The sequence below is a fragment of the Ursus americanus genome, chromosome 15 (assembly GCF_024610735.1).
Source record: "Ursus americanus isolate L20-20 chromosome 15, mUrsAme1.1.p, whole genome shotgun sequence".
Classification (NCBI taxonomy): Eukaryota; Metazoa; Chordata; class Mammalia; order Carnivora; family Ursidae; genus Ursus; species Ursus americanus.
This window is the reverse complement of record NC_142141.1, coordinates 38,933,133-38,959,868: the sequence shown is the minus strand read 5'-3', so window position 1 is coordinate 38,959,868 and position 26,736 is coordinate 38,933,133. Positions and strand designations below refer to the sequence as shown.

General features: G+C 44.1%; 1 long non-coding RNA gene across 6 annotated transcripts in view; it reads right to left on the bottom strand.

The window, feature by feature from the left end:
- Positions 1-1,029: 1,029 nt before the first annotated feature.
- LOC123785462 (uncharacterized) overlaps positions 1,030-26,736 on the bottom strand; it is a 30,244-nt gene continuing 4,537 nt past the window's right edge. The window contains exons 2-6 of one of the 6 annotated variants that reach the window (XR_006777639.2): positions 15,540-15,716; positions 15,052-15,210; positions 12,061-14,912; positions 7,850-8,170; positions 1,030-7,031 (exon numbers count right to left, since the gene is read on the bottom strand). This is a non-coding gene — a long non-coding RNA (uncharacterized LOC123785462). Of the gene's footprint in view, positions 8,171-12,060; positions 14,913-15,051; positions 15,211-15,539; positions 15,717-26,736 lie in introns of all 6 variants that reach the window. The other 5 variants (XR_015726882.1, XR_006777640.2, XR_015726880.1 and 2 more) reach the window with 5 other exon arrangements.

The following is a 26,736-nucleotide window of genomic DNA, read 5'->3' as shown; positions in this document are numbered from 1 at the left end:
AACCACAAAAGCAGCCCAGTCACCACAGTGGGGCTGGATGACCCCCTGTCCTAGGTCCTTCCACCACTGAGGCTATCTTCCCAGTCCAACAGGCTTACCCTCTCTCAGGCTAATGTGCAAGGGACTAATGAAACTCTGATCGCTTTGCACCTTAAACATCACAAATCTTTAGAACAAGAGATTCAGAATGCTTATTTGCCAATCATCCTGGAAAAGGCTACTTTAAAGCTCATTCACTCTAAACTGGAACCAAATTTTCAGAGTAAAAAGTATAAAAAAGATTTAACTAAGATTTTATCTTGGGGCGCCTGGGTGGCTCAGTCGGTTAAGCATCTGCCTTTGGCCTGGGTCACGATCCCAGGGTCCTGGGATGGAGCCCTACATGGGGCTCCCTGCTAAGCAGGGCATCTGCTTCTCTCTCTCTTACTCCCTCTGTGCTCACTCTCCCTCTCTTTCTCAAATAAATAAATAGAATCTTAAAAAAATAAAAAGATTTTATCTTGAAAATGTTCATAGCAGCATTGTCCACAATAGCTAAATCGTGGAAGGAACTGAGATGCCCTTCAACAGATGACTGGATTAAGAAGTTGTGGTCCATATATACAATGGAATATTACTCAGCTATCAGAAAGAACGATTTCTCAACATTTGCTACAACATGGACAGCACTGGAGGAGATAATGCTAAGTGAAATAAGTCAAGCAGAGAAAGACAACTATCATATGATTTCTCTCATCTATGGAACATAAGAACTAGGATGATCGGTAGGGGAAGAAAGGGATAAAGAAAGGGGGGGTAATCAGAAGGGGGAATGAAGCATGAGAGACTATGGACTCTGAGAAACAAACTGAGGGCTTCAGAGGGGAGGGGGATGGGGGAATGGGATAGGCTGGTGATGGGTAGTAAGGAGGGCACGTATTGCATGGTGCACTGGGTGTTACACACAACTAATGAATCATCAAACTTTACATCAGAAACCAGGGATGTACTGTATGGTGACTAACATAATATAATAAAAAAACATTTAAAAAAATTATAAAGAAGTTTATATTATCTCTCGTGGAACTAAATTTACATTGGAATTGTGACCATGTGCTATTCTTTAAGTGAACAAATAATTATTAGGATTGGGTTTTTACATCCAGTGGGTTACAGTCCAAAAGAAGTGATTTTCACAAATTTCATCAAGTGCTTTTCCTAATCTTTAAAGAATCAAAAAACTCTCTTCTGAAGTAACTTTATTTTTCCTCTTGTAACTGCAGCTTAATCTCGCTATCATAGGTGTTTGGTTTCGCTGTGACATAAGAGGTTCCTTATTATCATTTCACGGACCTCATGCACCCTTGGACCTGCGGTAATATTTGCACTGTCACTTTGCAATCAGATTGCCTGGCATTCACCTTCTGTCACATGATCAAAAGTACTGGAAGAGACTAAAAAAGAGTTCTGAGAAGATGGGTAGTGACAGAGGCTAGCACGGAGTGAGGGGACAAATGGTGAATTTTACATGCGATCAGTTCACCTGTACCTTTATCTCCTTGTATGGGGGCTTAAATAATGAACATTTAGATAACATAATGCCCTTCTGTAGTTTCTTTGGACCTTCCCGGGCATATGCAGTTTACCAGAGATCTCTTTTGTCAGCCAGCAGGTGGGAGGACTCGGAAGGAAAACTGAAGATAATTTTAGATTTAGATCAATAGCAGATCTGTTACTTTCCCCCAAATATCTGCTCTTCTCTGTTCCTTAGTAATAGGATCACATATAGGGCATAATGGCTACTTGGAATAGAGATGACATTTCCCGGGTTCTCTTGCAGTTAGAGGCAGCCTTTGTGACTAACTTTTGGCTGATGGAATATCTGGGGTCTTATGTGTGATGTCTTCGTTTTTCCTCCTTTCTGCTGATGGGAATGTGCATGTAATAGCTGGATCTCAGGCAGGTATTTTATACCATGAGGTGGAAACTATCAGGACAAAGTGAGGCAGTTAAATAAAAAGAGGCAGGGTCCATGACTACTGTGAAACTAATGTACCAGCTCTGAGTACACAATTCTGGACTCATTTATGTGACAGAAGTAAACTTCAGTCTTGTTTAAGCCCTTTAACTCCTTAAAGGTTAACTTTTCTGTCCTGCGAAGCTGCGTCTAATCCTAACTGATACAAGATTTGTGCAGGTACATTATATCTCCTGGCTCTCAATTCTATATTCTTATGCACAGGGATCGATTCTGCATTTTTTAAAAGATTTTATTTATTTATTCGACAGAGATAGAGACAGCCAGCGAGAGAGGGAACACAAGCAGGGGGGTTGGGAGAGGAAGAAGCAGGCTCATAGCGGAGGAGCCTGATGTGGGGCTCGATCCCACAATGCCAGGATCACGCCCTGAGCCGAAGGCAGACACTTAACCGCTGTGCCACCCAGGCGCCCCTGATTCTGCATTTTTATACACAGGAAGCAGTAAGTGGGATTGCAGATGTGGCCTTTCATCTTTCCTCAAAAGTTGACCCCAGCATCAAGGAAATGTGGAATATGTGAGATATGTGAACCAGGAACAACAAAACGAAGAGATTTACTGTAATGTTATCTACTGAAATAAGAATAACATGAGCTTGAATGGCCATAAAATTAAGCAATTAATATTTATTAAGCACCTAACTATGGGCATAGATGGTACAAAGCACCATGGCAGGCAGAAGACTTCCAAAGATGTCCACGCCATAATCCTTGGAACCTGAGAAAATGCTATGTTCCACGGAAAAGGGACGTCATAGATGTGATTCGGGTTGCAGACATAGGCTAGGGAGGCCCTTTCACCTGGTGGGAGGCAGAGGAGATAGGGAGAAGGCAATGTGCCCAGGAACGCAGGCAGACTTGAAGCTGCGGCAGGTTCCTGGCTGACAGCCAGCAAGGAAAGGAAGTCATTGGGTAAATGATGGTGCAACATTCAACGGCATACTACCCGTCCACTGAAAATGAGAAGCATTTAATCGACATTGGAAGATGCCCACCATACATTAAGTATTAAGAAATGTTCAATGAATGAACCCCCTATACAACAAGCATATCTGCAGTGTGAAACTTTCCAAAGTCACAAAACTAATCTGCAGAGCTCATTTTATACATTTGTTCTGAACCTAAACCAAATTTGGGTCTTGAGCTGCCATTCACCATGGAACCGGAAGTGATATTGCCAGTAGAAGATATATTTGGTTAATTTATTAATCACTCAATTGTTTCATATATGAAAATTTTCCATTTCAGGAGGCTGCCTCTCCCCTTTTTTCCCCCAGGGTGACAACTAAGTTCTTGGGTGAAAGTTTCTGCCTGAAGGTTAAGCTGACCTATGTCCTCAGTCACATGGGCATTCTGTGCCCCAAGGTCAGACGTGGCTCCGGGGGCTCTGCCAGGCCCTGCTGCTGGGACAGAACTGGCAGCCATTTCTACTTTCTGCCACTGGTTTTTCCCTTTTAGTGTGCTGTTTCCATGTGCTTCACGCTACAAGTCAGACAGGATTTCTCTGCTCTCAGAAGGAGGGAGGAAAGGAAGGAAGCTTGAGTGGAAGAGGTGTTTGTTTGGTTTTTTAAGATTTTATTTATTTATTTGAGAGAGAGTAGGGGGGGGAGGGAGTGCAGAAGGAAAGGGAGAAACAGACTCCCCACCAAGAAGGGGCTTAATCCCAGGACTCTGGGATCATGACCTGAACCAAAGGCAGACCCTTAACTGACTGAGCCACCCAGGTGCTGTGGGAGAGTTTGAGACTACAGTACAATTCTAGGGAAATCTGGCGAGGCTGATGGGGACTCCCCGAATCAGGGTCACCCATCCCAGAAGCAGGCCAGCCCAGCGTCCCTGCCAAGCTCAGTTGGCGGCTGGGGGCAGCCTGTGGAAAGACTAGTCTCTATAGGAAACTGATGATGGATTTTTGAGCCCAGGAGCCAGGGAGTTGGTCACATATGAGATAAATAATGAGATCTAAAACATTTCCAAAGCATTACATCATCCAGATTGAAAGAGAGGTCAGCATTTTTTGAGAGAGCCATTTATAGCTAAGGCATGGGAAGGAGATGGAAACATAATACATTTGGTTGCTGGAAATTCTTCATTTGTTCATTTGGTCAGAAAGTCATTCCTGTCTTCCAGGCTCCAGCTGACATTATCCCTGCACTCAGAGTTTATACTTTGGCAGGGAGAAGGTATTAATCATCAACGAATGTACAACTGCAAATAATTAAATACGCACGTGCGTGTGCAGACACATTTTTAAGAAAATGGAGGCTGCACATCAGTCACTTTCTATACGTTCTTTTACTGAATTCTTTTAATTGTAGTGGATTTTTATCTCTATAATTAAGAGTTCTGGCCATGATGACAACCAAATGCCTCTGTAGTTGAGGAAATTATGTGAAACGTCTATTACACGGCCCAGGCGTGGGCTTTCTTGTGATGTCCGCCTGTGGGCTGCTGGTACATGGCTGAGTCCATGAAAGCAATGTAGGGGGTCAGAATATGACCCCCACCCTGACCCTCGGCTATACAGCCCCACTTGCCCTTGCTGATTTTGGAACTGAGCCCAGTTCTATACTGGGCTCTCTTTCCCCCACTGTGATTGTCCTGAATAAAACCTTTGTGGAGGGGTCTCCCTCCCCTCTCTCATGCCTGGAGTGACAGAATGAACCTCTGTATTCACCAGAGATGACTCTGAACTCTTACCAGCCCAGAGACACAATGACAGCGATCTGCATAACAAGCTGTACCAACCAACCCTTGTCTTCCATCAGATTCCCCCCTGTATTTACCTTCCCACAGTTTCCGGGAGCTCAAACTCCTTTACTTTTGTCGATCACATCTCCAAACTTCATCGCTCTTTGGTAAACAGCGTATACATGCTCTCAAGCCTAATCACTTCTTTGGGTTTTCATTTCTTTTATATCAAGGATTCCATGTACACATAAAATTATTAACACCAAATAAAATTTGGGTGCCTTTTCTCCTGTTAATCCATCTTTTATCAGCTTAATTTCCAGGGCCCCAGGCACAGAACTTAAGAGGGTAGAAGAGGTTTTATTTTTCTCCCTTACAGTTTAACAAGGGTAAAAATCAGCATGGAATGAGGAAGGAAAAGGAATAGGCTAGATCTCTGAAAGGGATTACCATCTATTGAATCAATATCACTTGTGAGGATGATGTGGTTTGAAGTTTGGGTCCAAGAGCCAATGGTCAAGAAAGAATTTTTGAGACATTCTCAGTGCAAAAAGTGGTTTTATTAAAGCACGAGACAGGACCCGTGGGCAGAAAAAGCTGCATCATAAGTGTGAGGAGTGCCTGATTATATAAGGTTTTATCTATCCTATGTAGGGGACGGTGACGTTATACCTCCAGGAAATTAGTCTACAGGTTCCTGGAGGTCTGACTATTATTAAGATTGTGCTTTTCTTGTAAATTCTTGGGTAGTCATGAGCGCCCGAAGAATGTCACATATACACTGCCTTTGGGGGTGGGGGTTGTGGAGTGTCAGTGTGCGTTCTGCCCTCAGCCAGCCTTCTATTATCTCATCTTTGTCATCTGCATTGTCAATAGGGGACTCTTCTAAACCTGGTCTACTAGAATACACAAGATCGATAATCTTTGAGTATTCATGTTCTGGCATCGAAGTATGATGGTCAGGCTCAGGCACAAGGGTAGCAGGGTTTAAAGTTGGACAGGTTTTAAGCATTATTTCAGGTGTGTCTGAAAGCATAGCCTGGTATTTCATAAGTCAGCCGCCCGGCATCCATTGGTGACCTTTGGTCTCTAGAACACTTTGGACCCAATGTGAAGTCATCAGTTACCATCGGCAAGGATCGTCCCACAGTTAAGTTGCAAAGTTTCTTCTACAGTCATTGCTCAAAGACAAGCCAGCCAACCCTGTGTAACATTCTCAAGTGACTTCGGAAAACAGCCCACCAGTCCTGCTTCATTTCCTCGTTTCTGGGTCAGAATTCCCAAAACTTGGGGTGCCTGGGTGGCACAGCAGTTAAGCGTCTGCCTTCCGCTCAGGGCGTGATCCCGGTGTTATGGGATCGAGCCCCACATCAGGCTCCTCAGCTATGAGCCTGCTTCTTCCTCTCCCACTCCCCCTGCCTGTGTTCCCTCTCACTGGCTGTCTCTATCTCTGTCGAATAAATAAATAAAATCTTTTTTAAAAAAATTAAAAAAAAAAAAAGAATTCCCAAAGCTTGTCCCTGTTTTTCTGCTACATATATAAAGTGAAAGTTTTTTCTAAATTGGGGAAAGCCAAAGCTGCGGCTGACAAAAGATTAGCTTTTAATGTTTGAAAGGCCATCTGCTGGGCTTTACTCCAGAGTAAAGTTTCTTCCGCAGAGTCTTTAATTGAATCATACAATGGTTTATCTAAGAGGAATGTAGGAATGTAGGAATCCACAGGAGGCAAAAATCTGTCATCCCTAGCAAAGCACAGAGTTGTTTTCTTGTAGCTGGGGTCCAAGGTCTAATATAGCCCTCTTTCTGTCAGTAGACAGGGTACAGGTGTCCCGGTGTTAATTCATATCCCAAATATTGTACCTTTTGTTTAGATATTTGTGCTTTTTTAAGGGGAGATGTGATGCCCTCTGTCTGCTAAGAAATTAAGTCAAGTTATAGAATTACTACCAGACATTTCTTTAGTGAGACCACAGACTAAATATCACCCACATATTGAATTATAGTTCCTTGAGGCCAGGAGATATAACAGAGGTATTTACTAAATGCAGCCCCGAACAGGTGAGGACTGTCTCTAAATCCCTGCGCAAGACTGTCCAGGTTCATTGAGCAGCCTGGGGGCTTGACAGTGAGGCCCGTTCAAAGCAAATACGGGCTGTTTGTGAAAGGAATGCCAAAGCATGCAGTATCTTCCTGAAGTGCTGTAAGCCAGCTGGCGTCTCCCGGGACCTAGGTGAGGAGAGCAGATGGATTCGGCACCGTGACGTGAATAGGCACGATTCAGCTCCTGAATCTTGGACCATTCAATATCCTCCATTTGGCTTTTCTTCCTGGTAAAATTGGAGTGCTTTAAGCAGATTGACAGGCTTTAAAATACCATGTTTAAGAAACTTATCAATAAGTGGCTGTAACTCAGCTTTTGCCTCAGGTTTTAAGGAATATTGCTTTTTTGAGGTGTAGTGGTTGGGTCCTGTAAGGCCATTTTAACTGGCCGGGCTTTAGGAGCCCATCCCAGGACATCACAATCCCAGACTGTGGATTTACTCCCTTCCAGATATTAGAAGGGGTTCCAGAGCAAGGTTTTAATTCCCCAGGTGTTAAAGAGAACAGCTGTCTTGTTCCTTAGTAAAAGCAAACCTGCTCCCTAGTTTATACATGAAATCTCATCTAACTAATGGAATGGGACAAGATGGAAGGACTAGAAAAACATGAGTAACCCAACTGGCTTTTCTGCTTACAGGTGAAAGGTATTGTCTGGCAACACGTTTTAGTTTCCTCTTCTATGCCAACAATTTCATGGTTAGAAAGACTAATAGGGCCTGAGGGCTGAATAAGAAGAGAGTAAGTGGCTCTTGTTTCCATAAAGAAATTGATAAACTTGCCTCCCACACGCAGGGTAACCTGGGACTCAGTCTTGATGTCAAAGGAGCCAACCAGCTCAGGGCCCCCCGTCATGCCGGATCCACTGGTTCCTGCTCTCAGGTGGGGAAGTGAGTTCCTGTCTTCCTCTCTCTCTGGAGATGAGGACAGTCTCTCTTCCAATCTCCTTTTTTCTTACAGACAGGACATGGCCCTGGTGGAGAGCATTTGTTTGGACATTCTTTGTTCCAATGTCCAATTTGGCTACGCCTTTAGTGCGGGGTCTTACCTGGTCCTCTGTCTGATGGCGGCTTTTCGCTGGCTCCCGATTACGCTGGTGTTGTGGAGAATGGAGGCGGCAAATATTAGAGCCTGTAATTCAGCTCTCCGGTCCTTTTTCTGCTATAGGCCATACCTCTATTATTAAAGACTTCAGTATCTACCTCTGGTAGCACTGGGTCGGGGTTTGAGGGCCTAAAGCCATTTTAGTCAGTTTTCACCCAATGTCAGGTGCCGACTGACTTTTAAAATGCAGGTTTAGTATAGTTGTTCCCTAAGGTGAGATTGGGTCCAGAAATGCATATTTATGGATGGCTTCTATCCAATGACCCTGAAATAGAGATGGACTCTCCTTAGCTCTTTGAGTGGCTTCCTGAATTTTATCAAAGTTTACAGGCTTCGAGAATCCTTTTTTCATTCCTTCTATTAAACAAATGATCATATGGTCTCATCTTTCCCTTCCCTGTCTATCTTCTTTGTAATGCCGTGAGGTTCAGTATGGGAAATAGCAGTTCTCCCTACTCGATAATGATCTCCATCTCTGGTGACTTGCTTATTGGCAAATTCTTTGTTTTTTTTTAAAGATTTTATTTATTTAACAGAAAGAGAGAGAGAGCACAAGCAGGGGGAGCAGCAGGCAGAGGGAGAGGCAGAAGCAGGCTCCCCACGGAGCAGAGAGCCAGATGTGGGACTCGATCCCAGGACCCTGGGATCATGACCTGAGCCGAAGTCAGATGCTTAACTGACTGAGCCATGCAGGCTCCACTCATGGGCAAACTCTTGAGCGCCTGCCCAGATATGGCTCTTTTTCTCAGGGGGGCGATAATAAGTCATATATTGTATATATTTTGCCAGGTCAAATCAAATCTAATAGATAATTGTTGGAAGCCTTCAATAAATTGAGAAGGGTTTTCAGAACATTGTTCTAGTTGTTTTATCTGAGCCAGGTCTGCCATGGAGAATGGGACATGGGTTCTAATTGTGCCTATTTCTCCATTAGCGGCCTCCCTAAGAGGATGCAATCCTGATTTAGGTGGAATCCCTGCAAGACGGGGAGTTCTGCTCCTGGTTTGTCCAGCTGGGCTGGAAGCAGAGGGGTCTTGGGGTTTATACGGAGGAGGGATAGCAACAGACACAGTGTCCTCTTTGTTTGGACTGGCCGGTGATTCCTCTAGTAGCCCAGTTGTATTATGAGTACACAGGAACGGTCCTGTTTAGACAATCACCATCCAATATGTCCAGAGGGGCTTATTAACCTGGCTGGTGATTAGACACTTTCTGTAAGAGGCTCTTCGTTCAGGGTCTTGATTTAGGGCCATGAAGGCCTGGACATAGGATACCTCAGTCCATTTGCCCTGTTTTTTGCAGAAGAGATCTAACTGATAAATTGTATGGAAGCTTAATGTCCCATTAGTAGGCCGTTTTTCCTCATCTCCTAAGGAGTACAGAGGCCATGCAATGTTACAGAAGAAGATCAGTTTTTTATTTCTTAAATCTTGCTATCTGAATTGATTCTACCAGGTTAAATGACATCCCAAGGAAGAAGCCTTGGGACTGAAGGAGATCCCATGTTCCTAGAAAAGTAGAGAAGGCCATTACCAAAATAAATCCCCCTCCCTCCCTTTCCCCCCGCCGACTCACAGGTGGCGTTCTATGCAGGATATATCAGAGGTTCACGGTGTCAAAGTGACCAGAGGTGTCCCTCTAAGAAGTCGCTATGAACACCACCTTGCCTTATAGGAGGGATGCTGGTGTCCTTCCACTTCCCCATTGTATCCTAGGCTACAAACGGGTGCCAGTGAATGGACCCAAATGCCATGCCTTGCTGTGAAGAACCTGCCATTTTTAACCCATGGAAAACACTAAAAATGCTTCACAAGGGGAAATTACCCAATTCTATAATTTAAGTGGTTAGTAGGGGATATTGACAAAAACCAGTAAAGATAGAAATCCACCATGATCTAAACCACATTCCAACACATGTAGTCCTTATAGCCAACTTCCCTAGGAAGCCCTGGTCCCCAGTTGGGTTTTAATTCAATCGGATACTGGTTTTTGCCAGCTCTGGGCAGAGATTTTGGGGCCAAAACTGGCTAGATCAGAGATGTGAAGGAGATCGTATTAGACCAATGAGGAGGAAACCTCACACGGGAGTCTTAAGATTGGCAGCCATGCTAGTGACTTAGGTGGTGGATCCATGCCCAAGACAGAGAACTTTGTATAAGGACACGAATAAAGAGAGGACATCAAGTTTCCAAGTCTTATTACCATTCTGGCCAGGGTACTAACTTCCAGTCAAAAGGCAAGCTTTTGGTCTTCCCCATAGTGTAACCACGGGCTAGAGGATTGCAGCCTGAGCAATCGATATGAAAGTGTTCCAGTGAGACTGGACTCCTTGAGAAGCCCCTGAAATGAAAGTAAAGGAAGAGAAGAGGAAGTACTCATCAAGTTTGCACCAAGGCTCGGAGTCTAGATGAGAAGCCTCAAGCTCCATGCTGAGTGCCAAAATGATGTGACTTGAAGTTTGGGTCTAAGAGTGAAAGGTCAAGAAAGAATTTTTGAGATGTTTGCAGTGCAAAAAGGTGGTTTTATTAAAGCACAGGGACAGGACGTGTAGGCAGGAAAAGCTGCATTGTAAATGTGCGCAGTGACTGATTATTTAAGTTATTTGTTTATCCTGTGGACGGTTGGGTGACATTAGGCCTCCAGGAAATTGAGTCTATAGGTTCCTGGAGGTCTGGCTACTATTAAGATTGGGTTTTTCTTGTAAATCTTTAAGACAGTTAAAAACGGATGGAGTTTTAGGTCATGCATGACTGCGATCTTTATCAGTTGACCATTTGTTTGTCCTTTCTCTGTTCTTGGGCAGTCATGAGTGCCCGAAGAATGTCACATATATTCCGCCTTTTGGGGGTGTGGTTTGTGGAGTCTCAGTGTGCCCTTTGCCCTCAGCTTGCCTTTTGTTATCTCATCAGGGAGAGAAGGGTTTTCCTGCGTAAGGATAGAATGGTTGTTTGCAAACTGGATTCTTTCTTAAAAGTAATGTGGGAATTTGAATGTGGGAATTACTGCCCTAAAGTATATACTCTTGGCATTTGAACTTTTTTAAAGGTTTTATTTTATTTTGTTTTATTTTATTTTATTTTATTTATTTGACAGAGAGCACAAGCAGGGGGGAGCAGCAGGCAGTGGGAGAGGCAGAAGCAGGCTTCTGCTGAGCAAAGAGCCTGATGTGGGGCTCGACCCCAGGACCCTGGGATCATGACCTGAGCCAAAGGCAGACGCTTAACCAAGGTGCCCCTTGGCATTTGAACTTTTGACCCACACGGTAAAATGGGTCCGTCACAAAATATACATCCCCAGCATCTGTCTGTTTCTACTTATTAAGGTGATGGTTATTCTAGGGTCATCATGGATGACTTTTTGTATAATTTTTTTGTCTGCCAGGGTCCCCCTATTTGTGTCCTGCGGGTAGGGCCTGCCTTCTTCATGTCTCAGTGACTGCCACATATTGTTTACCCAGTGGCCACCACCACTGACTACCACTGCTCAGTCACCACACCAGCGTGAGGGCCCCCCACGACTTTATTAGGACAAGAGATGCTCTTATCTAAGCCCCTCTGTTCCAGGCCTTGGTTTTGGAGGGAAACACTCACTACAGTTTGTGAGGGAAGGTTCTACACAAACAGGCTTTCTGGCTTGCTGACCACAGCTGTGAAGTCAGCTCCCAAATGCCATTCCCAGCTGCTGCTCTAACTTGACCACAGGCCACATGGCAACTGGCGAACCCAGTAGGGAGCCAAGCCACTCTCGGCAGCTCATCTGTGAATCTTATTCTTCTTGTATTACAGGAACATCTGCAAGGTTCATTTTACCCTGCAGAGTAAGGAAAAGGAAAAATGCCACATACTGGCTTGCTTGTTAGGAATGAAAGACTTTCCATTGAGCTGGGCCATTTGTTTCCCAATAGCAATGCAAATGAAATCATTCTGCAGCTGGGCTCCCCCCAAAGCCAGATTCCCCGGGCTCAGAGACCAGGCTGTCTGGGCCTGTCCCATCTTGGCACCTAGGAGGGTTTAAGGTCAAGCATGCTGGGCAGTTGGCTCTTCTGAGACCCCTCAACACAGAAGGTGGGATTTAAAGTGAAGCAGGAGAGATGTGGAGTCTAAAGAACTCCTAGACTGAAAACTTTGCAAACCCTGAAGTAGGTAACAAGCTTACCAAGAGCACGTCCCTTCGCATCTTCGGGAATAAAGGACCCGCTCTGTCCTCCCTTGAGAGGCTACACCAGTCCACTCGAAATTCATTGCTACACCACAGCCTTCGTCTTTTGTTCTCCTCTAGGGGTTTTCATTGGGGTTTCTGAATTTTATTATACATGCCCATCTCTGTAGAAAATCATGAAAACCATAACAAACCAGGTTTGAGATGTCCAGAGACAGAAACTAGTTGGTGGGAAATTAGCACAGTCCTCAGATGGGTAAAATTCTAAGTGGAGGATTTGGTTCTCACTGATGCATGGGCCAAAGGGAAGGTTCTGTTCTGGTATATGCTGCATAATGCATCATACACATTTATAAAGGCACCTGAATTGTGTCCTGCAAAAAGATAATTGAAGTCCTAACCCCCTGTACCTGTGAATGTGACCTTATTTAGAAATGGGGTCTTTGCAGATATAATTAAGATGTCAGTTAAGATGAAGTCACACTTACATTCTTTCTCGTATTGAAGTTGGGCAGGCCCTAACTCCATGATCGATGGCCTTTTCAAAAGAAGGAAGCGGGGACACAGACACACCTGGAGGAGGTCATGTGATGACAGAGGCCAAAATTAGAATAGGGCAGCCACAAGCCAAGCAGTGCCATGGCCGATGGCAGTACCCAAAGCTAGGAAGAGGTGAAGACCTTGGATTCTACCCAGAGTATCAGACGAAGCATGGCCTTGCCGACACCTCGATTTTGAATCTCGAGCCCCCAGAACTGTGAGAGAACGCGTGTCTGCTGTTTGAAGCTAGCTGGGTCACAGCGCTTTCTACACTAGCCCTAAGCAACTAATACAGCACCCTACTTTTTCTTTTCCTTTCTTCATAAGGAATCACATGAAGTAGAACTGTGTTACGAGGACACAGACCTAAGGCAGTACTAGCAGCAGTGAGAGTACGGAATTACATAGTCTTGTGATGTAGTTTCTGAATATGGGTGAATTTTGGTGGAGTCCAAAGCCTACAGCTTGAGACAGCTTCAGTGCAAAATGGTGGGTTTTTATTTAAGTACAGGGACAGGACCGTGATCAGAAAGAGCGGTTGCTGCCTGCTGCCCCAGGATTGCGAGAGGCAACTCATTATATACTTTGGGGTGGGGGAAAATAAAGATAAGGGAAGTTCCAAAAGGATTTTCATCCGCTAAAGAAGACTCACCAGATCCTGGAGGCTTGCTCTTGTCAACCCAAGGTTGTTTTTCCCTCTAGCAAGGCATTAACATTAGGACAGTTGGGAGTTTCGTGGAGGAAGGTTCTACTCTGCCTGCCGCAAGTGTTTGTCAAAGGGCTGCAGGTTATAAGGACATTTAATTTTATCTACATTTCCTTCTGCCTTTGTTTCCCACGGCATATTCCACTGAACAATTTTGACCCTTAAATCTTTAAGGTTGCTGAAGGTGGAAGGTCTTATCTTCTGTAACTTCTTCCTGCTGAATAGGGGCATAGAGATGTCCCTACTTAAGGGTCAACATTGGTCAGTTGGGACACTTACATATAGGAGTTACCAAAGGCAGAGGCAGCCCGTCCGAGGTCAACAACATGTATACAACAACCTCACTCCCTGAGTAGAAAGGATCATCTGTCAGCTGGAGGTCATGACAGTGAAGGAGTCTCGGCACCAGGCAGGGGACCACCGGAAAAGACAATAAAGGAAGTTAATATTATAAAGAGAAAGAGAAGCTTTAAATAAAAAGACCTTTGATAATTAATCAAAATTTTCCTCCAGTCCTTTATTGTTGTTGGAAGAGACATTTGAGGTCTTCCACGGGTTCACAGGAATAAGAAAGCGTGTTAGTCTGCTCGTTGGTTTCCCGTGAAGGAGATCCAGGTTTTATTCTAGATATATGAGCCCACGAGGAGTGCCCCTCTAATTTTATTGCAGTGGGAGGATATAATATGACCCGGTAGGGGCCCTTGCATTTTGGAGTTAAATCCCCTACTCTGTTAGACTACTAATCCTTTCAATAAAATGGTTTATAGGGGGTGGATTACTAGTGACAGATCAGGTTTAGGGAGGATATGGTTTGCATATTCGTTTAGAGATTTATGAATTAACCAGGCCTCAGGTAAATAATTTAACAGAGCATTATAGTCTCCATCTATTGGTAGGTCTACGGTGAGAAAAGGTTTTCCATATAGTAACTCAAAAGGACTTAACCTTATCGGTTGTTTTGGGGCAATCTCCCTTCTAAGAAGCCCTACCGGTAAAAGAGTAATCCAGTTTTCTTCAGTCTCGATGCTTAAAATCTAGTATCTACAAAAATGTGTTATTGAAACATTTTCTCTCTATACTAACCCTCATTTTTAATCAGCGATAGCCAAATCAGGACTAATTTATTTGTATAACAAGTCCAATTTTAACAAACTTGGCCTATGATTTACATAAGCTCAGCAAGAATAGTGAGAGATCATACAGATCTTTTAGGATTTGCTTTGCTGGAACTTTTTAAAAATGAATCTCTACGTTGAACGTTAGTAGCCTCTCTAGGCCTGAAGCCAAGTCAAGTACTTGCCATCAGAGATGCCTGCAATACCTGTAGATCTGGGCAAATTCCTCTTCTCGAGATCCCCAAAGTATCCAGAGGTTCCTATACCTGCCAGGAAGTGACATTCTTTACTCACCTGGTGAGGCGGCTGGGAACTCTGTAAGCCAGGTATCAGGCCAACGTTTCCAAGGGGCTCTATTGGCTCCATGCTTCATAAAGTCAAACTTAGTTCCTTAAAGCTGTAGGGTCATATCTGAGTCTATGCATGTCTCTCAAATATGACATTCCAGTCAAGGCCTTGGTAAAATAACCAATGTTTCCAATGGTGTCCTGTTATAAGGAGAACACATTATTATTGAATTTAGGCCAATGACTGTAATTGCCATGGAAGAAAGAATATTTACTGAGATCTTTTGAATTTCACAGGGTTCAGGTAGAGAGAAAATTAAATGCTTCAATCCGGGGACACCTGGGTGGCTCAGTCAGTTGGGCAGCTGCCTTCAGCTCAGGTGATGATCCCAGAGTCCTGGGATTGAGCCCCATGTCGCTCTCCCTGTTCAGTGGGGAGCCTGTTTCTCCCTCTCCTTCTTCCACTTCCCCTGCTTCTGCTTGAGTGCTCTCTCTCTCTCTGTCAAATAAATAAATAAAATCTTTTTAAAAACATTCTTCAATCTGTTCACAGAGAAATACTTTATTATTTCTGTACATCACTGCTATCTTAAGAGAAAGTTCCCTTAGGCTAGAAGAGCAAATATTAGAGAAACAGCAATGCTTCAAACAAGAGTCATAAACTATAATCTTCCTTAATTTAGTTAGTCCGGAAATTCTTACCCATTTCAGGTTTATGATCATAAAGATATTGAATATCTGTATTTGTCCTAAAAGTCCTTTTTATGATTCCCCTCAAAGAGCAAACATGTTTTGCAAGAGAATAAGAACAATAACTATATGGGGCACCTGGGTGGCGCAGTCGTTAAGCGTCTGCCTTCCGCTCAGGGCGTGACGTGATCCTGGCGTTCTGGGATGGAGCCCCACATCGGGCTCCTCTGCTGGGAGCCTGCTTCTTCCTCTCCCACTCCCCTGCTGTGTTCCCTCTCTCGCTGGCTGTCTCTCTGTCACATAAATAAATAAAATCTTAAAAAAAAAAAAAAGAACAATAACTATAAATGAAAAACTAAAAAATGGACATGGTTAAAGATCTGATGAGAGATTACAGCATAGCTGGCAAGGAAATCTGGTTATTCCTGTGACGCATAACACTTCAATAATGGGAACATTAAGTAATGGCCTTAGGCCAGAACATATTAAAACTTTAGGAACTGCATATCCATATCATCTCTAGAGTACTTACAGTACTTACCCGGGCAATACAACCTAAGGCTTATTTGTTTAACAATGCATCCAGACTAACTTAACATACCAAAATAAAAAGGCTTAATGAGTTAGAGAGACTTCATTTACAACTCAAATCTTAGGAAGTTTTAAAGCACATGCCTGAATATTAAAATTTTTTATTTAACCCAGGTGACAATAAGTGATTCCAAAGGCAAATATGCAGTTATAGTTGTTAGCAAAACATAGCTCTTTAATGTTGAGAAGTTTTAACCAAGTAATCAAAAACCTGGTAAAGACAAAACATAGAAAGTGGTTTTCTGGGCAGACAAAAGAGAAAAAAACCTTTGCTTACATCTTATCAAGAGCAGACCAACAATTAAAGAAAACTTTGTCTTTTGAACAGAGAGCAGAATTTCGCACTCTTAGAAACCTTAGTCTCCAGGGAAGACTAAGTAGTAGCCAACTGTGAACAGTTACACCAGAATTCTTCAGATGGCAGATTTATGAATCTATTAAGCACAAAACAAGTTTCCCAACAGATATAAATATCCTTAGTTTCTTTGCAATAAGAAGTCAAAAGCACAAACCTATGTTCAGTAATCAAAGATTTAGCACTTTATCCCGTTTGTAAAAGACCTGGATGTCCAATGAATTCAACCCCACATATCATCCAAGCAAAACTTTCTGAGTTTCAGGTTACCAAAGACTTTGAAAGCTGTCTTAACAATTACCCATGAAAACTTCGAGACAATGAGCCTCCATTTTAGTCAACTTTTTACTGAAATTGCAACAGAAATAACATGAGCTTATTTGACCTTCAGTAGATCTTGGTAGAATAAAAGTTTCACATTTAATGCTGATAATTTTAAAGACAGGTCCATGTTAATTAGGCCAACAAACTTAAATTGGTTTAAATACCAAATTATATTCTACTGGATCCTTTTTCAAAAGACAGTTTGTTCCCCATTGTCAATTTGTACCTAAGACACTGATGGGGAAATCTGGAGTGGGTGGTGTTAGGTCCAGGGGGTGCTCTTCTTCTCTTCTTAATAGCGAGGGTGGGAGGAGGAGCCAATGATGCAAGAGGCACTGAAGATGGTCTAGAAGCCAATTATGCAAGCCACACCCAGGGTGATGCAGAAAAGGAAGAGGGAGAGTCAGAAGAAGTGAGGTGCTGCCAGAAGGCAGATGAAAGAGGGTTCCAGGTTCTAGAACTCATTCCCTTGAACAGATGAGCAAACGCCATGTTTTTTCCCATCAACAAGAGGGAATGGGCAGTCCACTTGGGCTGGAGAAGACAGGAATTTCCCAGAAACAAAGGAAATTCCAAAAGCTGCTTGGGACTATTTCTTAAGTCCCCATCCTGAGGTAGGCTAATCAGAGACAGTTGGTTCCAATGATAGCCATTAACCCGGGAAATGAATGAGGGAGCAGCCCCCATGCTCTGCTAGAGTAACCTGGCTCTATTAGGAGGAACCATTGAGTGAGAGAGAGAGAGAGTCAGAGTCCTCTTTGCTACGGATGGCCTGTGTTTCCTCCAGTAACTTGGGTTTATTCGGAGGAGGCCTATTTAGATAATTATCATCCAATATACCATGAGGGAGTTTACTGGTCTGGTTACTACCAAACACCTCCTGCAAGAGGCCCTTAGGTCCAGGTCCTGATTTAGAACCCTGAAAGCCTGGATAGGCCTAGGGTTCCTCAGTCTGTTTGCCTGTTTTCTGAAGAGGAGATCTAACTAATAGATCCTACCAAGGCCATGCAGTACTTTTCTTAACGTTTACAATCCGAATGGTTTCCAGTGGGTTAAACAGCATCCTGAGGGAGGGTCCTTGGGGACTGAAGAGAGACTGTCCATTACCAAGAAACCCACTCCCCGACTCCCAGGTGGCATCACACACACAGGACATGTCAGCGGTTCCTGGTATCAAAGTCATCCAAGGTGTCCCTCGAAGGAAATCGCTATGATCACTGCTTGCCCTAAAGGTCCTATAGGAGCAGGCCTGCCCCCCCCCCCATTTCCCCATCACATTCTAGACTATGACGGCTACTGGCGTGTGGACCAAGTATGCCTGTCCATGAAGGCCGCATGCACCTTGGCTTGCCTTGAAAACCACGCAGAACCTGCCGTTTTTAACCCATGGAATACACTAGATCAGTTTTACAAGAGGAAATTTCCCAAATGTGTAACTTTAGTTAGTGGAGGGTGTGGACAGAAAACAGTAAAGATGGAAATCCATCATGATCGAGGCCACATTCCAACACGTGTAGTCTTTAGAGCCAGCCTCCCTAGGAAACGGTCCTCATTTAGGTTTTTATTCCATCGGGTACTTGTTTCAGCTGCTGCCAGTTGAGGTCGCGGGGCCAGACGCGGCTAGACGTCTGGAGGGGATCCCATTAGACCAACGAGGAGGAAACCTCACACGGGAGTCTTAAGATCGGCAGCCGTGCTAGTGACTTAGGTGGCTGTGCCTGTGCCCAGACAGACGACTTTGTATAAGGACAGGGATAATGAGAGGGCATGAAGTTTCTGGGTCTTATTACCATTCTGGCCAGGGTACTAACTTCCAACCAAAAGTCAGGCTTTCTCCTCTCTGTAGAGTAGCCACAGGCTAGAGGATTGCAGCCTGAGCGATCGGCATGCAAGTGTTCCAGTAAGACCGGACTCCTTGAAGGGCCCCTGGAATGCGAGGAAAGGGAGAGGAAAGTACTCAGCAAGTCTGCACCGTGGCTCACAGTCCAGATGAAAAGACTCGAAGGCCCCATGTTGGGAGCCGAATGATGTAGTTTTTGAATATGGGTGATGTCTGGTGGGGTCCGAAGTCGACAGCCAAGAAAAAATTCTGGAAATGCAAAATGGTGTTTTTATTAAACCACAGGGAGAGGACCGTGGGCAGAAAGAGCAGCTGCTGCCTGCTGTCCCAGGACTGTGAGGGGCAACTCATTATATACTTTGGGGTGGCAAGGGGGTGGGGGCAGTAAAGATAAGGGAAGTTCCAAAAGGAGTTTCATCCGCTAAAGAAGACTCACCAGATCCTGGAAGCCTTGTTCTTGTCAACCCAAGGTTGTTTTTCCCTCTGGCAAGGCATTAACATTAGGACAGTTGGGAGTTTCGTGGAGGAAGGTTCTACTCTGCCTGCCGCAAGTGTTTGTCAATGGGCTGCTGGTTATAAGGACATTTAATCTTATCTACATCTCTTTCTGCCTTGGTGTCCCACATTACTTGCAACCCAGCGATCAATCATAACATGCACATTTAAAGCAATCATGATGAAATAAACATTGAATTTCTATTATCTCTACAGAAAATAAAATTATAAAATTATTGTCATATGGAAAAGCAATCAAAGAGCACACAGCCAAAAACTGTAGAAGGAAGTACTCAGAAGTATGTCAGACAGTTATTTAATAAAAATAAAATATTAAGACGTCCAAAAAGATGTGTCTGCATCCTAATCCCCAGAACCCATGAACATTAGCTTATTTGGAAAAGCAGTCCTTTGAGGCGCCTGGGTGGTTCAGTCGGTTAAGCATCTGCCGTCAGCTTGGGTCATGATCCCAGGAATCAAGTCCCACATCAGGCTCCCTGCTCAGCTCCCTGTTTCTCCCTCTCCCTCTGCCCCTCCCCCCTCCTCATCTTTTTTCTCTCTCTCTCTCTTTCAAATAAATAAATAAAATCTTAAAAAAGAAAAAAAGGAAAAGGGGTCTTTGCAGATGTGATGAAGTTCAAAACCTTGGGATGTGATCATCCTGGATTATCCAGGTGGACCCTACATCCAATGATAAGCGTCCTTGCCAGAGACACACAGAGGAGACCAACAGAAAAGGAGGAGGCAGGGTGACGTTGGAGGCAGAATTTGGAAAGATGCAGCTGTGAGTCAAGGCAGGCCACAGCATGCCAACAAAGTCGGAAGAGAATCCAGGAAAGGATTCTCCCCTAGAGCCCCTGGAGGGAGTGTGGCCCTGGGACAACTCATTTCTTCCCAGAGATGGTCTTTGTTTTCCTTTGTCTGTGTCTTTTGGGTTTTTTGTCATAAGAGGGAATTACCGTAAGGCGGCACACGGGCCTAGGCGCTGTGAGCCTGCTGTTGGAGCACTTCTGGTGAGTTCACAGTTCCCATCAGCGTCTATTTAGACAAACTTTGCTGTGGGTCCCCAGTGTCAAAACAGGATGCGGTTTCCTCTCGTCTTGTTCTATGTCCTAAGGGCTTGGCTTTGTGACCAGTGAGAACATTCGCTCTGGTCTCCACCATCTGGAGGGTACACTAACCAGGGTGGGTGTACTTTGTTGGTCTGTCAAATAGGCTGGGGGTCTGAGATCGGTACAGTCTTTGTCTGGTCATGCCAGCTGTCCGGAGAGTTGGCCGGAAGAGGTCTCACCCCAGAAGGGGCCTTTGTTGTCCTAACCTGCCTTGCTTAGCGCTGAAAAGTCCCATTCCAGTAGCGCCTGCCTGGTGACAGATTAGCAGATCTATGACTGGAAGCGTCTCACGTTTGTGGGAGTTGGGAGACACCACAAACACTACATCGTTCTCACTGCTTGTACAACGAAGGTCTTTCTTTCTTGTCCTATTCTTGGGAGTAAACTTTGGATCATGGGGCTGCATCATTTACGCCCTCCCCAGGGGCACCTCTTTCTTTCTTTTTTTTTTAAGATTTTATTTATTTATTTGTTAGAGAGAGAGAAAGCACAAGCAGGGGGAGTGGCAGGCAGAGGGAGAAGCAGGCTTCCCGCTGAGCCGGAAGGACTCGATCCCAGGACCCTGGGATCATGACCTGAGCCAAAAGTAGACACTTAACCGACTGAGCCACCCAGGCCCACCCTCCACCCCCACCCAGGGACACCTCTTGTGTCCATGGTAAACTTTCATTCTAAGCCTGGAAATTTGCTTCCAGTTCTTTCCATAAGAGTCTTACTGGATTCACTCACTACTGGAATAAGTATACTAATAGCACATTCATCAATGGCCAGATGATGGATCTTTTGAATTAAAAAAACCATCTATATCCAAAAAAACAAAAAAGTTAGAGAGCTCTCATTCCAAACAGCTGCTTTATTGATATTTATGGGAAGATGTAATTGAAAGGAAGATATAAAAAAGTATAATGGCTAGCCTTAGAGAATCCCTTTATAAAACAAAGAATAGAAGTCAGACTTAGAACAAGAATCAAAAACCAAATCTGACATAAATCCCCCTTCTTATACTCCTCTTTATCCCCAACTCCCTGTCCCTGACCCTCCAGAAGACCTTCTGTATCCCTGGGCCCCTGGTCTAGGCCTCCTCCTTCAAAACTTAACCCCAGCTCCTCAGTTAATTTCCTGAAATCCTAAAACCCTGACTTCCCCAAAAGAACCCTTGAGGAACCACCTGCCTACTTTAACTTCCCTTTCTTTCCACGATTTACAGAGAGCACTTGTGCCTGATCTCCAGGCTCTGGGAGTACAGGTAGCTTGGGTAAATGCTGAACCTCAGGACTGAATCTAGTAAGAGCGCCCAGGAAGGGTGGTAAAGCTCATTGTGTCATGCCCTTTAATTCCTCATCTTTTCCAGGGCTTTGTAATCAAGTTCTGACAGTTTCGGGCATTCCTGGAAACTGTCTGTTAAAGATGTGTCCTGGACTCCCACCACAAGGAGCTCATGTCTCAAGGATCCTACCAAGTTTAGAGAGGAATTGTGGGGCACCTGGGTGGCACAGCGGTTAAGCGTCTGCCTTCGGCTCAGGGCATGATCCCGGCGTTCTGGGATCGAGCCCCACATCAGGCTCCTCCGCTGTGAGCCTGCTTCTTCCTCTCCCACTCCCCCTGCTTGTGTTCCCTCTCTCGCTGGCTGTCTCTATCTCTGTCGAATAAATAAATAAAATCTTTAAAAAAAAAAAGTTTAGAGAGGAATTAGAAAGATTAGTAGTTAATCACAACCCCACTCACAGAGATCTTGACTGATCACTAAGGGGAGTTCTTTCACCCCATGACTATACAATGGTTATCAGGTAGACCAGAGGGCCTGCTGGAGAAAACACCCCTCACAGGGGAAACAGGTGGCCAGAGCCTCTCCCTGGCCCTCCTACAACTGACCAGGAGAGGGCTCCACTAGAAGCTGATATTCAAGGGCTAATAGGAAGGATAAAGGAAGCCTTTCCTCCCAAAGTAAATTAGTCTAAGGTTGAAATGTACACTCGGAAAGAAAGGGAATGCCCCAAAGCCTTGTTGAATGTTTGATACAAACTTTTCAAAGGCACACTGCATTAAATGTGGAAGCCCTAAAACATAGAAATCTTCTAATTTCTGCTTTAGTGGGAAATTTCCTCCCCGGTATAAAAAAACAAATCCACAATGATACGATCAGTGGGACAGGGCAACCAGTCAGCATAATAATGAGGCAACTACCCTGTTCTTCGAAAATAGCTTACAGGACATTAGGGGGAAAGGGACTAAAAGCAACAACTCTTGCTTTGTTTTTGTTTTGGTTTGGTTTGGTTTTTTAAAATTTTTTGTTTGGTTTTTGTTTTAGTTTTAGTTTTTAATTTAAATTCAATTAGCCAACATACAGCACATCAGTTTTTGGTGTAGAGTTCAATGATTCATTATTTGAGTATGACACCCAGTGCTCGTCACATCACGTGCCCTCCTTAATGCCCATTCCTCGGTTACTCCATCCCCCCCCCCCACCTCCCTTCCCCAAACCCTCAGTTTGTTTCCCAGGGTCACGAATCTCTTATGGTTTGGCTCCCTCCCTGATTTCCGCCCATTCAGTTTTCCCTCCCTTCCCCTTACGATCCCCTGCACTACTTCTTATATTCCACATGAGTTTCAACTCTTGCTTTGTGACTTGGGTCTTTGGAAAGGCAAAGCATGACTCTGAGAATAACTCAGAGACCACTCAGAGGTCTCCCTGTTGTCTCCCAAAGAAACACAGGACATTGGAAGAGAAAGTGTACTGCGCTTAAGAAAAAGGAAGGTTTAAAAAGCAATTCTCCTAAACCTCATAACGCTTAAAAAATTCCTTTTTTTCTCCCGAGGACAGTTCTCGCTTAGATAACAGAGTCAACTGCTCCTCAGGCACACCCACATCTACCGTAAAACTGAAAACAGAGGGACAGGAACTGGAGTTCTTCATCGACACCAGTGCAAATCTCTCTCCCATCCACTCGGAACATTCTTCTCTACTTGTCATTTCTGATTCTAAGCAGGCTGTGGCAGGCTGAGGGCAGGCTGTGGCAGGCTATGGGCCGTCTTGCTGCCCATATCCCAGCCCGGCCTCTTAACACTCACCATGCCTTTCTAATTTCCAGTTGTTCACTAGCAAACCCTCTTGGTAGAGATTTGTTGGGTAAATTTCATGCCACTATAGACGGCAACAAAAAAGCTTATTTATTTATTTATTTATTTATTTATTTATTTATTTGACAGAGATAGAGACAGCCAGCGAGAGAGGGAACACAAGCAGGGGGAATGGGAGAGGAAGAAGCAGGCTCATAGCGGAGGAGCCTGATGTGGGGCTCGATCCCATAATGCCAGGATCACGCCCTGAGCCAAAGGCAGACGCTTAACCGCTGTGCCACCCAGGCACCCCAACAAGAAAGCTTTTTTAGTTCTCCACCATCAGACCAGACCCCAACTTTCCTGCTTTTTTTTTTTTTTAAATTGGAAACTCATTCTGATCAAAATCCCTCTGAGGACGCGTCTGTAACAGATACCCTAATCAAGCCTGGGGTCACACACGCAAAAGAATATGGGCTGTTACAGAGTGCAGAGCTTATGTGCATTTCTTAGAAAAGAAATAAACCATTTTTATCAGTAGCTCACTACCTTCTCTCCAGAGATGCAGAGCAAGGAATTAACCCTATAATAGACTTCCCTCTGAAACCCTGTTTGTTTCCAGGAGTCCATAGTCTACACACAGAAGAATGAAACTGGACCATTCTCTCACACCATACATAAAGATAAACTCAAAATGGAAGAAAGACCTCAATGTGCGACAGGAATCCATCAAAATCCTAAAGGAGAACATAGGCAGGAACCTCTTCGACACTGGCAACTTCTTCAGGACACATCTCCAACGGCAGGGGAAACAAAAGCAAAAATGAACTTTTGGGACTTCATCCAGATAAAAAGCTTTTGCACAAAAAAGGAAACAGTCAACAAAACTAAGAGGCAACTCATGGAATGGGAGAAGATATTTGCAAATGACAGTACAGATAAAGGGCTGGTATCCAAGATCTATAAAGAACTTCTCAAACTCAACACCCAAAAAATTAATAATCCAGTCAAAAAATGGGCTGAAGACATGAACAGACACTTCTTCAAAGAAGACATACAAATGGCCAACAGACACATGAAAAAATGTTCCACATCACTAGCCATCGGGGAAATTAAAATCAAAACCACAATGAGATACCATCTCACACCAGTCAGAATGCCTAAAATTAACAAGTCAGGAAACAACAAATGTTGACAGGGATGTGGAGAAAGTGGAACGCTCTTACACTGTTGGTGGGAATGCAAGTTGGTGTAGTCACTCTGGAAAACAGTATGGAGGTTCCTCAAAAAGTTGAAAATAGAGCTACTCCGTGTTCTCTTGATGGTGCAACTGCACAAGGGCCATCAGGCTCCAGATCTAAACTTCAGTGGTTGCAAACAACTGTTATTTGTTTAGATAAGAACGAATTATCTCAGGGCTTTCAAAAGCTAAGTCCAAAATGTCTTGAGTCAATTTTCCCTCTTGTAAAACAAAGAAATAGTTATGTAAACTTTTAGGACGGCTGGCTACAATGGCCAGGGGATTCCTAATTTTGCAATTTTTGTTAAATTTTTCAGTTTTTGTTAAACTTTTATATGCTCTTCTCTTAGATATCATCTCAGAGCCTATTTCCTAGACTTCCAGGGCAATAACCTCCTTTGAAGCCTTAAGATGATCTCTGCCCACACCCCCAGCTCATGGCTTACTTAATTTTGACCCACCCTCTCGTTAATATTGCCATGAAAATAATGGCAGGGCAAACTCCTAGATATGGCTTAGACCCTATTTCTCACACCAGTTAGATCCTGTGGCATCATATGTCCCCATGCTTATGGGCAAGGCCACAGCTGCCAACTTGATTGACAGGCTCCTCCATTCATCTGTGTGTTTCCCATGCGGTGTCTGCTCTCTTCACATTCATAAGACACAGCACCTCTCTGCATGGCGACAGACCACTTATGAACAATCTCTTTTGACTAACCCCTCCATTCTCTTGCATCATTGTAACACTTGGCGTCCAACTACCTGACTAGCCCTCTGATGAGGAGCGCCCCGCTCTGTTCCCCATGATTGCCTATGGCTATATATATGGTCCCAAACCTACAGGACCATCTCTCAGACATCCTTCCAGAAATCCAGGCTCACTTCTATTTGGTGATGGCTCCTGCAAACGAAATTTCCAGGGACACATAATTACTCATGGTGCCATTGTTTTCCAACATGAAACACTGAAGAAATATTCTTTGCCCACTGTAAAAATAGCCCATGTGGCTGAACTCATGGCTCTTACTAGAGCTTGCGTATTGGCAGAAGGAAACACTGCTACTGTTTACACAGATATTTATGCAAATATGCTTCTGGACACTGCCATGATGTTGGCACAATTTGGAAATCCCATGAATTCTTAACTGCTTATGAGCACTCCTGTGGCTGGCGAGCATATAACTGCTGACCTATTACAATATACTCGCCCCCCTTCTAAAACTGAGTTGTTCACTGCCCAGCCCCCTGCTGAAGAAACTGATGTTTTATCTTTAGCAGGCAACAGAGCGGACAGAGCTGCCAAGTATGCAACCCCAAACAGACCCTTCATCCTTTCTCCACCCAACTTTTAAAACTACTTTTATCTCTGACTGATATGATTAATTATGAGGCAAATGGCCCACAGTCTGAAAAGGACACTTAGAGACAAAAGGGGCCAAACAGTTATCAGATGGATTATACATTCAGCCAAAGAGACTTTCTGTAGGCTTTTCTTCCAACCTTTTGGCTCGTACTTATCTCGCACCAGATGGGACATATGTGCCAACGGGAGGATAGGGAGGATACTTAAGGAACTAAAAGACAATCGGTTTTGTCCAAGTGTCCACAAAATTTCTAACCAAACTTTCTCCCTGTGAGAGTCTCACCATGTTTCTGGAAGAAATCCACATACCACCAAGAAGTCTTCCCAGGCCCACACCACCCTTTCTGCAGCACTCCGAATGGATTTTATAGATTTGCCCCCAGCCTGGGGCTAGTCTTACAGTTTAGCTGTTGTCTGCATGTTTAGTGGGTGGACGGAATGCGATCTGACCAGATTTGCTGCTGCCGCCAACAGCAGTGAAGAAATTAGGACCTGAGGCCACTCCTCATGTGGGCATTACTTTCTGGATTTCCAGAACTCACTATAGGGCCAAGAAAAACCACCTGCTTGCAAAAACTACAGGGTACTCCTTAAAATGTCATACCGCATGTCACCCTGCATCATTGGGGCAAGTGGAATGTAAAAATCTAGACATAAAAGATTTATCAAGAAACTGGACTTAAGTTGCCACAAAATTGCCCTTGGCCCTTATTAAGATACAGAATACTCCAAATAGGAGACATGGATTGATCCCTTTTGAAATGATGTTTGGTCATCAAATGCCTACTGGCATCTCTAAATCTTTCATTCAGGGATTAAGCGAACGATCTGATGCTATGACTAACTCCATACAAGAACTAACTACTAGACTGGAAGTACCTCATTAATAGGTCAAAGAGGCATGGCCTACACCAACTAATGAGGCTTGCCACCCACTTCTACCAGGCGACCAGGT